General features: G+C 36.9%; 1 protein-coding gene across 2 annotated transcripts in view; it reads right to left on the bottom strand.

Annotated features, from left to right (window-relative positions):
• PRKD1 (protein kinase D1) overlaps positions 1 to 14,350 on the bottom strand; it is a 355,221-nt gene that overhangs the window by 340,135 nt on the left and 736 nt on the right. The window lies entirely within an intron of this gene.

Genomic DNA, 14,350 nt, shown 5'->3' with positions numbered 1-14,350 from the left:
CTCTCTCATTCTTTGAATCACTTCTGCTCTTCATATTCATCTGTCTGACCTAACTAGGAAAACTGTCCACTTTTAAGGTCTCATGTGACTGGACTGGACCCACCTGGATAACACAGTATAATCTCCCTGTTTCAAAATCCTTAACAACATCTACAAAGTTCCATTTGACCTATCAGGTAACATTCAAAGGTTCCAGGGATTAGGATGTAGACATCTTGGAGCGTCATTATTTAGCCTACCACAAATTGTAATTTTGTAATTAAAAAAAAAAAACCCAATTATTTAATTAAAGTATAAAAGTCATGATTTTCCATGTGGAGAAAATTCTAAACAGGAATGATTAAATCAAGTTCCTATTCAAGTGGCTTTAGTCCCCTGACTTGCATTATTTTTCAGAGACAGAATATTCAACATTATGACTTCCAAACCTACAATTCTTAACATTACTTCAACAGTATATTCATCAACAGAAACCAAGTATAGAGTAATAGGTATAACTCATATATCTGCTTCACCCAGACCACGACTCTGAACATCTTAAGCAAATATGCGCTACAGTCCATACACTCTTATTTTGGGACAACACAACTTCCAAAATTTTATCTCTTATTTGCCTCTTTATTTTTTAAATAAAAAATTTTCTAAATAACCAAAGACATCTGCGTATAGTGTTCCTCCTTTTTTTGCCAACCATATTTTCTCCAGTGAAAAGAACACAATAAAGTACAACTTGAAACTATGATAAACAGTGTCACCCTTCTGCATCTAAGTCCATGTATTTTGCCTTTGTCATGACTGCCAAGAGCACTTTATGCTAAAGCTTCAAAGCAGGCTTTTCTGTTTAACTAGTTGAATTAATAAAGGTAGTATGTACTTCCAGAATCAATTTAGTATGTACTACAACAATACTCAGAGTTATTTGCTATTTGATACAAATGTACTATTATAGTATCTTGGATTGCTGACTGGTTGAAAAAGAGCACTGAAACTGCTTTATATATTACATTCAAAGTGAGATCTAAGCAATTAGCTTATGAAATGAACTCTAAATGTTAGTTGTCTTTTCATTTTTAAGTTATACAGAAACATTTGTTCAAAGTGGATAACATTATAACCTAAGTAGGGTGTTCGCTTTTGTTTTTAGCTTGAATCATTTAGAAGAGTTACCCAAAATGACATGGTTAATATACATGATTTGATGACTCTTTCTATGAAATGTAAATTTCACCTTTCTCCTTAAATGTACAGGTTTTTTGGCCAAAAGGTAATAAAATGTCTGCCTAAGTCAGGTTTTTCTTTCTGTCTTTCTTTCTCGTTTGTTTTTATGAGCGAATATACAATTTAAAAGAATTCTAGGACAACAGGCACGGAACTGGGACTGTCCTGGACAACAGAGCATATGATCAGCCTATTTAATTTAGTGTATTAGAGCAACTCCTCTCCATTAGTCCATCCTCACTCTGTGTTTACCTTTGCTCCCTATCCTTCTTAAAGAATTGAAAAAAAAGCAAAGATCATGTAAGATGTAGTTTTTCATTCTTCAAAAATGTATGGAAGCTACTGGATTTATGTAAATATTGTAAGATCTACATCCTAGTTGACATTCCACATTAGTAGATGAAATTAACATCTGTCACAAAGGCTGCTCTGAAGCTAATCAGTTATTTCTGAGCACTTATAATCTGGTAAAGGAAAGTTAGGCATGAGTGATTGGCCTTACTACTCAAGCAACAACTGATGCCCTGTGTCCAACTAGTTAGACATGAGTTACCTGAAGATAAAGTTTACAAGGCACAGTACTTGACTAACAGACATCTAGTAAATTCAGACCGCTAGTACAGCTGGAGATGTCTGCTGCCTTTTCATTACCAAGACACTACCAGTAAGTCATGTGCAAAAAGCCTCTATGTAAGTTGTCCATTGTACTAAAGTTCTAAAGTTCCAAACACATCAAAGAAAAGCACCTTTCTAGACCATTAGGGAAAACTACTGTATGCTGCTCAATACTCATTCAGGGCAGGAACCCTTAGAATTGAACTGAATTATGAATGTGCTTTAGGTCAAGTCATCTCTCTCTATACATACACACACTTGTATCTACATTTTTGTAAAGTTTGAGGAAAGTACAATTAGTCTACAAGGGAAGTAAGTGTTGGCATTAGCCCTGCACACAGACAATGTAAAGGGATGCAAGGCAATTCACAATTAAATTCAACCACTGAAGTGGAAAGAAAACTTCTACTTAGCTTGTGATTGATCATGTACAAGTGGGAGTAAGTTTACCTTCAGGTGGCTTCCTTCATAACTGACAAAAAATAAGCAAGCAAACAAACTTTATTAAAAGAATAAACATATATATTTGTGAAGAATGGCCCTTAGCAAATATACAACACAAATACTACTTCTAAAAGGAAAGTAGGTCGGGCACGGTGGCTCACGCCTGTAATCCCAGCACCTTGGGAGTCCAAGGCGGATGGATCACCTGAGGTTAGGAGTTCAAGACCAGCCTGGTCAACATAGTGAAATCCTATCTCTACAAAAAATACAAAAATTAGCCAGGTGTGGTGGCACATGCCTGTAATCCCAGCTACTCAGGAGGCTGAGGCAGGAGAATTGCTCGAACCTGGTAGGTGGAGGTTACAATGAGCTGAGATCACATCACTGCACTCCAGTCTGGGGGATAGAGCGAGACTCTATCTCTAAATAAATAAATATGAAAAGCAAACCCTAAAAGGCACTTTTCTTAAGGACCCTTAGTTGTTTTCTCAGAACCTGCTCAGAATCAGTATACTATTCAAGAATGATTCATTGACTTACACTGGTAGCTAAAATTCTTTACATCTACTAATTTTGAATCACAATGATCAATATATGGTCTTACCATAATCTCTTCTTCCAAAACACTTGGTGGCCACATCTTATTGGAAAGAAGGCCAATTCAATTACACAAGGTAATTAACTTCTTTGGATAAAGACAGTGGCATCTGAAAATTTCCAGGTGGGTAAGGACTGGCTATCTCCACAATTTTGTTACCAGAAAAGCAAATTCCAAACCAAATTCTGCTACACAAACAGAAATATATTTCAAAAAAAATTAACAATTAGATGTATTATAGATCATATGATTCCTCAAGGGTGAGGAGTATCTCCCAAACAGGCAGATTTAGTATCTCTAAAAGAGATATAAAAATATCTCTGGAATTTCACTAATTTCCCCAATGACAGTCCAGTTCTAATGTTTGCTGTATTAATTATAAATGCTGAAGGAGTGGGAAGTGGGGGGAATCTTGCCACCAATAAGAGAATCCTTGTAGTAGTGACCTCCGAAGTGACTGGGATTCTAGCTGGCTACTAATTGGGATGTGAATTCCAGACAAGGGAAGCCTTCTAGACTAAGGAATAATTTCAATAAATCAGTAATACCACACTGTCAAAGTTTAAGCATTTTTAAGTAAATTTCAGCCGACATAATAAGAAGATTTAAATTTCTTCCCACTGTCTGATAATTCCAAACTCTTTGTACAAATCTATGGCCTTTCAAGCAAGTGAATAAAGTATTGGGAGGATCTGCTTTTTACATAGTAGCTATGTGACTTGAGGTAAATAATTTAATCTCTCCAACCTTTAGTTTCCTCATCCTTAACACAGATAAAATTACTACCATGAAGCGCTGCTGTGAAAATCAGAAATGACAAATGAAAAGCCAAGATACAGATTGGCACACAAAGTAAATGTCAGGAAGGTTTTGCTCCTGGAGGCTCCCCTCTGCTGGCCATTATACTGTGAGAGAAACTGTCAGTTCAAGGTCCTTTGCTGCTCACGGAATTTTCCAGAAGAGGCCCTGGAACCTTGTCTACCATGACCCAAGTCTCCTGGGATAAGCTTTTCAAAATTCTTACAGACAGGTCATCATGAAGTTGTCCCTTGGAGCTCCCAAATGTGACACTCATAAATTTTCTGAAGAGGACTACTCCGCTTGTAAAAAGCAACCTCCAAGATCTCTTTCCACTGTTATCGCTGAGTGATTTAGCGCGGCCATTTCTTCTGGCTCTAGCCACAGGAAGGTCAGAGCTTTGCTGTCTGTTCTTTTCTGCCCTCAGGTGCCATGAATCTCAGAAGCCCACAGACTTTGCCTATTGTCACTGTTCAGATCTATTCACCACCAGATTCAAAATCATTACCAAAGATTAACTGACACCATTCCCCAACTCTCTCCTGCTTTTGACAATGGTGAAAAAGCTACAGCTGTTTGGTCAAGTGGTGGTAACCTCTAGTGTTACTGTTCTGATGGTCTACCTGCACTAACCAGTCTGTAAATAACTGCAACTCTTATTGGTCACCCATGTTCTTACTTGCAGCTTTCCATATTAGAGACACAGACCAAGCCTTTCAAGGATGCTAAATGCAAAGATAATACCAGTTTTGCACGACAGAACTATACAGATGTCTCAAAATGGACAGTAGACCTCACCTTTCTGTAGGCTAAGAAATAGTCCAATGTCTCATCTTAATAATCTCTTTTTCCTGTGGCAAAGAAGTCACACTTAAATGTCTCCAAACTCTTCCTACTCCCTCTGCCAAATGCTCCCTTAAGTGTGTTCCTCCCTAAATTCTAACCATGATCTCCTAACACTATGAAAAGAACATAGCCACTTTTTGCAATGATAAGAACTCCCTGTTCCAATGCAAGAGGCCCTACCAGAACACTAGCCTACAACCATTTCTCAACAATGTGAGGAGTTAGAAGGGAGGGGGGAAATGTTCATGCTTAATTGATAAAAAGCTTAAGAAAGAGGGTCTTGAATAAATATTTGACTATTGATAAATGATCTAATTCAATCAAGTCTCTGGAACTTAATTCTAGCACCTCAACTAGAACTGAATCTCTGGTCTCTCTCTAGCTAGTCATTCACCCAAAACAAAGAAACAGTTCCATAATCATCCCATAATTATTATGTCATTAATACGATGGACTTAGACAACCTAGGAAAAGGCTCTGTATTTTTCATATGTACGAAACGGACAGTTTAAAAATTTTTATTAACACTTTAACCTAACAGATTAATCTTTATTAACAATTAATGAAAAGTGCTTTTATTTTTAAGAAAATTTGAAATTAACATCAACAAAATGTCGATGAATAAATTTCAAGCAAAAAAATTCCTAGTCAAAAGTCAGTTTAAACCATTTACAAAAAAAAAAGCAAGCTCATTTAATGATACATGGATTTCATATTTGAACAAATTATTTTATTTGACATAGAAATATGTTTCTGTTTTTGACATATCAAGTTAGAATTTGATTACATTCAGATTATTTTTATTTCATTGTTTATGAAAAAGAAAAGAGATACAGCTCTTTATTTAAAATGGTGAATACTCTTTTAATTTTATCTTAACCATCTATTATCTTGTGAAAATTCTGTATACTAAAACAAGCTTCAGCTGTCAATATATAATACTTCTTACATATACCATAGTTCTTCCAATGTCTGGTTGAAAATAAATAATAAAACATAACACAATAGGATCCTTACTTGGACTGATGAAAAATATGTGCTATGAACTGAAGAGTATGATTATAGCAACGCTACATACCTGTAGATTTTTTTTTAGTAAAAAATAGATTTTTTTAACTTTTAGTTTCAGGGGTACATGTACGGTTTTGTTATATAGGTAAACTTGTGTCATGGGAGGCTGTACAGATTATTTTGTCACCGAGGTACTAAGCCGAGTACCCCAAAATTGATTTTTTCAAAGCAGGAAATAATATATTGCCTGACTGTAGATTTTAAATATTCTCACCACACACACAAGAAAAGGTAAGTCTGTGAGATGATGGACATGTTAATTAGCTTGATTTAATCACTGCACAATGCATACATATATCAAAACATGACATCATATATCATAGTATATATAATTTTTATTAGTAAATTATACCTTAATAATGCTGGGGGGTGAGAAAGAATCTTGTAGGATCACCTGCAGTGTTAAAAAGGGAACTCAATGTGAGACAGGTAATTCCGACAGTCAGAACTATGAAAATATCAAATACTAATTTACAAAAGTATAAAAACACCACTTACTCATTATGATCCCAATGACACCAAGAATATGTACCATATGTACAATTTGATTAGGAAGCTTCCGAACATCTTTTCAGATGGTGCTAACCATTAGATCTCAATGTTCAGCTGCCCACAGTAGCTAAAATACTTGCCATAATACAACTGGCAACCCTTTAATCTAATGTTCCACTTTTCTGGCCTTTTCAATTTACCACTCGATTCTTTATTTCTAGTTTTTAACTGCCCCTTCAGTCCTCTCCTCCCCAATCTCTCTGACTGTACAAGACATTATGTGAAATAATGTCAATACTTTCGCAAAAGGCTGTATAACATGCCACTCCTATCCAGAATTGATATGGAACCAACCAAACTGAAAAATACAAATATTCATCATTGCGGTGGATATTTACACAACTACAAATAAGCAATCTCTTTAATATTTTCACCCTATACTGAGCAATTGCTCAGGTTGAGAGAATCAACTAACTGTAAGAACATTGAGCGTAGGAAAAAAATCAAACTAATTATCAACAAGACCAGGTATCATGCACATTCATACTTTACATTCATATTTTCATTACTCAATTAATACTTTTCAACCATTTTATAATATATGTGGGGAAAAGTGGCTGCTGACAAATAAGGAGAGAAGCATTCAGAAATTCCTGAAATTGTGCCTAAAAACAAGCAATAAATTCACTAGTTCCTCATCAATCAGTGGTTTAGTCAGAATAGATGCCAATGAACTAGTGAAGGGTGTATGTTTTTTTCCTTTTCACCAAAATAAGTTGAACAAAATTCCTGTGTGATTGCATATTTTAAAATCTAAGTTTCATGTTTGCCAACATTGCTAAGCTACTATATCAATTGTCTGACTTCAGCCAAATAAAACCTTTCATAACTTTGGAAGAAACTTCTACACAGGAAACTGTAGACTTGGACAAGCGAAATTTGTCTGAAAATGCATTGTTTTTATACCAATTCTTAACTATTCAAATTATATGATATTCCATAACAGCCATAGTGGCCATATAACTGAAGACTCTGTATATTTAATTATCTGTTTTTCTAGGTGAGACCAGAAAAGGTAAGAAACAGAACGATGTGAATTTCTCTGCTACCAAATAACTTCAAGTGGTGCTATCACAATCGGTTTTTAATGGTACAAAAATATTTGGTTGACAGTATTAAAAGAATTCCTGTGGGAAATATCTCATATTCTTATAGATTAAAAAAAGTTTTGAATAGCTGTACGCAAAATCACCATTTTCTTTGTATCTAAACTCTATCAATAGAAAGAGGAAAATGAGGCCGGGCGCAGTGACTCACGCCTGTAATCCTAGCACTTTGGGAGGCCAAAGCAGGTGGGTCACTTGAATGTAGGAGTTCAAGATCATCCTGGCAACATGGGAAAACCCTGTCTCTATTAAAAATATAGAAAATCACCCAGGCGTGGTGGCACATACCTGTAGTCTCAGCTACTTGGGAGGCTGAGGTGGGAGAATCACCTGAGCTTGGGAAGTTGAGGTTGCAGTGAGCTCAGACTGTGCCACTGCACTCCAGCCTGAGTGACTAGAGTGAGACCCTGAGGAAGGAAGGGAGGAAGGAAGGAAGGAAGGGAGGGAGGGAGGGAGGGAGGAAGGGAGGGAGAGGGAGAGGGAGAGGGAGAGGGCAAGGGCGAGGGCGAGGGATTGTCTTGTTTTGTTCCAACATATTCCAACAATAAGGAAAGATTTAAGAAATTGAAATGACATTTTCAAAATCACTCTAAAGTAATCCTGGGGAAACTAAAAGATGAGTAGTATCTTTTATTATTAAAAAAACACCCTATATTTTTACTTCTATTTCCACATTTGGGTTTAGATCTTTCACATTAAACAAGGTGATAGTGCAAGATCAGAGGTCAAAGATTAATTACCGTGATACATAAAGCAAACAAATATAAAAACAAAGCAAGGAAAGAAACTTCATGTTACCATCAACATCTATAAGACTGCATTCTACCAACTTCTAACAGTCTGAGTCCAGCCTTGCAATCTTGATCATTATACTAGTTTTTTGGCATAGTTTGAGAGCTTATTCAATGATTCCAGTCTAATACACACATACACACACACACACACACACACACACACACAGTTTCATGTAATTATCCATTACACTCTTCTTTAAAATATTTATAAATAATTACTGACTGTGGTTTTCTAAAGGTTTTATAATGGGGCGTGGAGTTCCATGAGAGGTAAGTGGTAGTTAGCGGGAATATCTAAAAAAGACTTGATTGGCTTAGCCAACCTGATAACTCAACTGTTTCCCAGTAAATTTGCCCTCTCATCTCAATATGACATTTCTGCATATGCATAACCAATTATGTTATATTAGCTATCATCAGATGGAACAATTTAGCAAACAACCTCTAGATGTTAGCATGACACAGAATTGCAATCCCCCCAAGTCATTTCCAAGCACCTTCCTTCTCATGTATTAAGCAATGATCTGCAAATAAGCTTTCCGTTTTGATCTCGAGAACCAGAATTTTGAACTGTGTTCCCAAATGTCGCACCATCATCTATTTTATTTCCTTTTTTAAAAATCAAGTGAAACACCATTGACATTGCACTTGTAATTGAAAAGGAGTTAAATCATCTTTCTGTCAAAAATAATAAAAAGCAATGAAAATATGCTTTGCTTTTATCAGCAAATGTGTCTTTCATTTAGTAATAATTAGATTAGTCCTTAAGGAATGCTGACAGGTTGAGATTTGAGAAACTGTTTCAAAACATAACTACTTCTAAGATTTGCCCTGATACAGAGGGCAGGAAAAAGATGTCACCTGGGCCTTACAGCCATATTCCTTGTTTAATATTATAATTTTAATTATACATTGAGATAAGAATGAGATAATAAATAAAAATTTCTTTTGTTAATAAGACAATATGCTAGTCTATAGAGCTTTAAGCTTTGTCAATAACAGCATTTATCATGTACATATTTACCAAGCAGTATGTATAATATGTTACACATATTGTCTTTAAACCTCAAAGTAATCTTAGATAAGTCACAAATACACATTCATCGACTTACAAATGTTCTGTATTCTCTAGTAAGGTCATTAACAATTATTCATAAATAAATTAGTGAAGACTTATATACAATCATCTCACAAAAAAGGTAATAATCATTAGAAAATAAAGTTATAAATCTCCCATAAAAGCGATGATAGGAGCCTGGTCAAAATGAACAGCACAGTCATGAAGTATGGTCTTCTGGGGCAAGTTTTTAAACCTTACTAATAATATTCCAGTAACCCCCACCACCACCATACACAGTGTACTTTTACTCTTTCAGATTGATCTCAATTCTGAATCCAAAGGCCCAAATGAATTCATGCGTTTATCAAGTGAGCCAATCATCCAATTCTTCCCAGCCCAAGGACTACAAGGCTTAATGGTTTTAACTTCATAGTCTTATAGGATATTCTTGTGAAAACTGTCAAATAGTATATACCTATTTTAAAAAGGTTTATAAGTATGTGAATTGATAGAAAAATATAAAGCAGAATTTCTATTTGGGATTGTGAGATATGTGTTGAGGCCTCATTTTTTGCAGTCTATAATACGAAATATAAAAAAATACTTCAGCATCTGGAGGTTATACAAGGATAACGAAGCTCTTTAAAATATAGTTAGACATAGATAATCTACTACATATATATTCCACATTTGCAATACATAAATACATATATAATATACTGTTCCAAAATATAATCCTGTGACATTCTTAAACCTGAAAAGAAATTTAAATTTTAAAAATACAGGCAGGGCACAGAGACTTATGCCTGTAATCCCAGCACTTTGGGAGGCTGAAGTGGGAGGATTGCTTGAGGCCAGGAAATCAAGAACAGCCTGGGCAACAGAGTGAGATATTGTCTCTATAAAAAAATTTTAAAAATTAGCCAGATGTGGTGTCACACACTTGTAGTCCCAAACACTTGGGACGCTGTGGCAGGAGGATCACATTAGCCAGGCATTTGAGGCTGCAGTGAGCTATGATTGTGCACCGTACTTGTAGTCTGCGCCTTATCTCAAAAAATAAAATAATAAAAATAAAATTTGAGTATTATAATTATGTTACTTAAGAATCACTTAATAGGCCAGGCCCAGTGGCTCACACCCGGTGGGATTCCTAAAATCCCAGCACTTTGGAGGCCAAGGTAGGAGGACCTCTTGAGCCCAGGAGTTCCAGATCAGCCTGGGCAATATGGCAAAATACCATCTCTACTAAAAATTTAAAAATTAGCCAGGAGTGGTCACCTACACCTGTAGACCCAGCTACTCAAGGGGCTGAGGTGAGAGGATCACTTAAGCCCAGAGGGTGAGACTGCACTGATTTGTAATGGTGCTATTGCACTCCAGCCTGGGCAAGAGAGTGAGACCCTGTCTAAAAGAAAAAAAAAAAGAATCACAGTAAAATGACAAAGTCTATACTTCATCATTAAATCAGAAATCAGTAGACATATAATATAGTCAATTATACAATTAGAATAAAAATATATACACCTAAGCCCCAAAGACCATCATTAGCTTAAAAGGAGTTTGTTGGTCCAGGGAAGTTGGATTGGTCAAGCACCTAATTACTTCTGGCTTTCCGAATCTATGTGGAATGTGTGGAGTATCTAAAATTAGTAATAAAGAGAAAAATAACAACACAACTATTAAGAAAACAGTGTATAATATAATTAAAGTGATACAATTACAAGCAAAGTAACGCTACTTTCAAACCAAGACACTAACCTTACTTCTTTAGTGAGCTATCTACTTAAAATCTCACTGTTAAATTTCTTTGGCCAAAAGATGATTCTGAAAAGTGAAACTATATGCCAGGAGTCTTACAAATGCTATTACTCTATTAAAGTACATTTAAGAGTAAAATATCAGTCGTCTTTCTAATAAGGTAACAGCCAAAATGAAGTCATATTAATTGCATCAAGCATCCCTAAAGTAACACTGCTCATTTGAAAAAAAAAAAGTATGTGTGTGTGTTTGTGTGTGTGGTAGGTAGGTAGATGATGTACTATGAAACCAAACTAGCTCTTCCTCTGGAATTTTTTTCCTTGCTTTAAAACAATTCCTCCTCAGTCTATATATTCAAGGTTTCTTTGACAGTAGAAAGTAACAGTGTTTCAAAGTGAAGTCAATTATTGTTATTATTTCTTACCCTCCTGGAAACAATAATCATGTAAACTAACAGAATACATATCTTTTTATACAACCAGGTTTCAATGTCATACACTTGCAAACTAAATAAATAAACATAATGTAAATGAAACCCTGGATCAGTACTTTCCAAAAAGAAAGAATAACATATTACATATCCATATATTGTTATATACAAAAAGCAAGACTAGATTTTTCACCTAAACTAGAAGATGAAAGAAATAATTCTTTACTTATATAAGTCAGTATATACTTAGGGTACATTATCTTTAAGTAAGTATTTTTTGTTGAAATGCCATCACAATGTTTCAAGTACAATTTTGTCTGCTACATAGAGAACAATTATACTCTAAATTCTAAATAATAACAATAATAATTTAGAGATGAGTTTCTCAGGGAAACTTAGGCAGCCTTGTACACTTTAGTTGCTCATCTCAAAGGAAATGTCCTATGATGTTACTGAAACTGTCAGCTAGTATTTCCAATGCTCATACGATCTATGTTAGTATTTAGGGAGCTCCTGAACAAAGTGAATGAAAAACTTCTTAACACATTTAAGACAACAGATGTGGAAGACTCAGAAAGATCAGGAGAACCTTCTGCTGTAAGTTCCATATGACTCCAGCCCACATAGTAAATTGTAAATGATTTCAAATCCTCTGCTCTCTCCTGAAACATCCACTCCCCAAACTCCTGTCATCCTTCCTCATAGCTGACGTCCTCATAAAGGACTTCAAAAAAAAAACTTAAATAAAAGACAAAAGAACTCCCTCCCACTTCCTTAACTCCACACTGACACTCTGCCATTCCTACTGTCACAACACACAGAGATCCCTGTATCCTGTGATGGACCTTCAGCTCTCTTAATTTTGTTTCTGCTGGGATAGTAATATATTCTGAAAGAGATGACAGATGATAGAGAAATTGAAAAAGTCCTCTGTCCAGAAACACTATCCAGTAAAATATATTTATTTACAGTATTCTGTATATAAATAACCCTCAAGTTCACATATATAAATCTAACCTCAACTTTTTTATAACCTTAAAAAAAAAATCAGAGTTAGATCTCTACCTTAACTATCCCAGTCAAACCTTTCAAACTTCTTTGAGAGACAGAAGAAACTACCAGAACAAATACAAAAGGAAAGGATTCCCCTTATAAATCAGTCATCAATCAGGGCTGATGGTTTTCCCTTTCCAGTATTTCTCCCGGTCTCTCCCCCAAGAGTCTTGGCTCATGTTCCAACTAGCTCATGACTGAACTCCGGTGCTCTTTCTGCCATAACATTTTTGGCATTCTAAAACCTCTACACAGCAAATCCATGTTTCAGATGTCCTTGGTATGATGTCGCTATGAAAAGACTACTGAAGCTTCTAGCAATTTGAGTTTAATTCAAGGCCTTTTCATAACTGTACTTCCCTTAAATACCCCAGCCACCACCTTCAGGCCTGCTGCATTCCATAAGTGCTTGCTGTCCCTCTCCCTCTGCTCTCATCCCACTCTCTCCATGTAACACGCCTTTTGGTAGCTTCCGAGACACCTGGAATTCACCCTCCATTTTAAAATCCCACTACCAAACCTCTTGAGCCATGAATCAGTCTCTCCATCCTGAACTCCATGAGGAAGTGGGGGGCGGGGGGGGGAGGGAGAATTCAAGCTGGTCAAAACAAAGTCTATCAATATTACTTTGACCCAATTTGAATATTCTCTGACACTACATCACTTGCTTTAGAATTTCGAAAAGTTAAAATTGTACAGAATTACCTTTGCTTTTTGAGAAATTTTATTTTACATTGTATATGTGGTTATGAAGCATTGCTGTTTAATTAACTGGTCTGCATCCAAATGGAGAGGGTTGTATACAAGGCTTTCACAGTGCCTAGGAGAGTGCTCCTGCTTACCCACAGTAGACATTCCACAATACTGATGTGGAAAGCAGCATGATATGACTTGCATCAGCATTAGACAAAATGTGTCATTTTCTTGGAAGTTGCAAACAGTTGACATTACCCGTAATATAAAAGTAAAGTTCCATAAATAAATTCCTGGCACTCATTGTTACCTTAGTCTAGAACTTTCACAACTTTCTAGATCAGTTATTTTTTTCCACCTAGGGCTTTCAACATCCCTGTGCTCAGTACGGCAACTCACAACCCTCAAGGTTTAGCAAACTCTGTTACACATAGTTTAAAGAAAGCAATTCATGATTATTCAAGTGATAATTAGAAAGCAAAAGGAGTGCTAGCCAGTCCTCCAAGGGCTGAAAAATTCAGCACCTTTAGAGACCTCTGTCTCCACCCCCTGAAACGCTGGCTGTTTACACTAAGAAGACTGGCGCCATGGCCCCCTCTCCCTCACATCTGTATCACCCCCTTCCATGCAACATCCCTCTGGATAGCTCCAGAGGCAACCTGAAAATCCAAATTGCAACTGTAAACAGTGGTGGCTAGACTGAGTCTCCTCTGGGGGTGGCCTGGCCCCGGATAACGGCCCTTCTTCCAAACTGCCTTGAGTGGCCGCTGTCCAGAGCCCCACAGCCTCAAACTTAAGGGCACAGCCAGCCTTGGGATGTTCCTGGACGTCACCCCCACCACTTCAACATCCTACTATCAGCATCCCGGGAATGAAAAATAGGAAGGTTGCAACTTTCAGGTTTTGTCGTTGGAAGATGTACTTTCATGTTCATACAGAGGTGGAACTAAAAGATGACAGGGCCTTGGGTAGCTGCAGTCCTGGTCAGTTTAGCTGACAGGTGAGAAATTCCTTGTCTCCAGGTCATTCCAGGGGCACTCTGGTGCAGGAAGTAGGATTCCGGCACCAGGAATGCGCTGGTCCAGGGTCCGTAGGGAACAGAGAGGAAGAAAACTGGGAAGTCCCAAGGACAAGGAGGGGCGCGGCGAGGAAAGGGCAAGATACCTGGAAATGTCAGGAGAAGGATGGAAATGGGTGAGGAGTAGGCGGACTGGAGACAAATCGGTGAATAGAGGAAGATGGGGCGAGAGGAGGATGAGCAACAGCGAGCGCAGTGCCTCGGGTTGCGGGCGTCCAGCCGCGGCGGGGCCA

Source organism: Piliocolobus tephrosceles, chromosome 6 (genome assembly GCF_002776525.5).
Source record: "Piliocolobus tephrosceles isolate RC106 chromosome 6, ASM277652v3, whole genome shotgun sequence".
In the NCBI taxonomy this organism is placed as follows: domain Eukaryota; kingdom Metazoa; phylum Chordata; class Mammalia; order Primates; family Cercopithecidae; genus Piliocolobus; species Piliocolobus tephrosceles.
Note: the sequence above shows the minus strand (reverse complement) of the source record. Positions and strands in the feature narration are given on the sequence as shown.